At 43.0% G+C, this 2,016-nt stretch overlaps 1 pseudogene; it reads left to right on the top strand.

The window, feature by feature from the left end:
* The first annotated feature begins 1,567 nt into the window (after positions 1-1,567).
* Positions 1,568-1,763, top strand: LOC128113259 (mitochondrial import receptor subunit TOM6 homolog; annotated as a pseudogene).
* Positions 1,764-2,016: the final 253 nt, after the last annotated feature.

Raw genomic sequence — 2,016 nt, 5'->3', positions numbered from 1 at the left:
AGCGACTCCTATCAGAAGATGTATTTGATATTGTCCACTTAAATGAAGCAGTAGTCAAGAGAAAAAGAAAGGCTTGGTGATCATAAAATATCTTAAATGGAGGAAGAAAGAATAGTGAATAAACAAGGGAAACCCTCAAAGACCTCAGATGACAATGGTGTATTCATATTTTAAAATTATGACCTTTCGGGTGGTCTTTATATAATTTTTGAAGCCAGAATGATCCATCCTCTCACACAACACACATTGTCTCTCACATATACTAGACATAAGCACACACAGGCACACATGGTAACATGATTGACACCACCTGAGCTCAGACTAAAACCCTGGACTAAATATCATGCAATTAAAGTTATTACTCAATCAGTATCATGGGAAGACTTCTGAGAGGATCCTCTCGACCCCAGCCCTTGCATAACATCCTCCCCTCCTGTGAGTATGGCTGTGTAAGGGATATGGCAAGAGGCTTTTGCAGATGTAAAAATGTCCCCAAGTCAATGGACCTTAAGAGAAGGAGATCACCCAAAATGGGTCTGACCTTGTCACACGAGGCCCTATAAATCTGGATCTGGAGTTCAGAGAAAGAAAGCGACAGATTTGAAACACAAGGGTTGGTGGTAATGTGCCATTGCTGGGTAGACAGTGGAGCAGTAGTGTGGCAGTAGAGAGAGACCAGTCTCCTGCTGACGGCCAGGAACGAATAGGGACACCAGTCCAGTAACCTCAAGCAACCGGTTTCTTCCAACAAACAGAAGGAGCTTGGAAGCAGATTTCTCACTGCAGTATAAAAATTCAGACCTGACAACATTTTGATTGAATCCCGTGATAGCCTGAGCAGAGAATCTACTCATGCTGTGAAGGACTTCTGACCCACAGAACTATGAGCTAATGGATGGATATTGTTTGAAGACTTCAAGTGTGTTATCTGTCACCCAGCAACAGAACACGAATGCATTGATGAAAGATATTGGTCCTCATCCCTCTAAATGCCCAAATTATATATCTTCAGGGTGATTTGTTTAAGCAATAAAATATAGCTATTTTATACTTACCACAAATACTCATTGCATTTCAGGTAGTTGAGGAACTGTGTATGAAGGAATTAGTAAAATGATTGGAATTTGATTCTTTAACAATTCTTTAAGCCAGTGGTGGACCACTAACGAAAGAGAAGTGGAACACTTCAAGAAGCTTGCTTTAACACTGGCTACACAGTATACAGTACAGTGTACATGTGCCTACATTTTAATGTGCATATATAACTTATTTTTATAATAATTTTTATCATTTACTATCAGTATATATTCAAGCCCTGTCATCTGACAACGTGAAACCTTCTAAAAATGACCTGACCATTTTTAATGTCGTTTACTCCTTCATCAATTGAACGGTACACTGAATTTTATATTGAATCTTGTTTCTTTAAGGTATGTTTCTATAACCATCAAGTATTTATTGACCTCTGCTGTTTATCAGACAAGCGCACAGACCTTCAGTATATAAAGATGATTAAAAAGGAAAATAAGTGTGCCGCACAGCCTGTGCGGAGGTGCTCGGTGCTATTATGGCTTCTAGTGGGGTGACGGTGAGCGCCTCCGGCTCGGCCAAGGAGGCCCCGAGGTTCCAGACAACGTAGGAGCCTGGCTCCTGGCTCCGCGGCGTCTACCACTTCGCCACTGATCGGAATGACTTCCGGAGGAGTTTGGCTGGCCAGGAACTTGAGTGACATTGATTTGATGGCCCCTCAGCCAGGCGTGTAGCCAGATCATGGATGTGTACTCCAACTTCCCAAAGACAGCTATTGTCTAGGACCACGAGATACTACCCTGGTGGCAGCTGAAGTTGACGCCCTCTCCTTGCCTGAACCTCCACCCCTACCCCTCCACCCCCAGGCAGCCCCCAGCTTCAGCTGAGATGTTGCTTCTGCAGTTCTGTGTGTAGTTCCCAAGTTTCTGCAGAAGGTCATCTTTGCCCTTGTCCTGAGTAGTGATGGTTCTTGAAAAAAATATTTCA

This window comes from Peromyscus californicus, unplaced genomic scaffold (assembly GCF_007827085.1).
Source record: "Peromyscus californicus insignis strain IS unplaced genomic scaffold, ASM782708v3 Scaffold_18__1_contigs__length_77618521, whole genome shotgun sequence".
In the NCBI taxonomy this organism is placed as follows: domain Eukaryota; kingdom Metazoa; phylum Chordata; class Mammalia; order Rodentia; family Cricetidae; genus Peromyscus; species Peromyscus californicus.
Note: the sequence above shows the minus strand (reverse complement) of the source record. Positions and strands in the feature narration are given on the sequence as shown.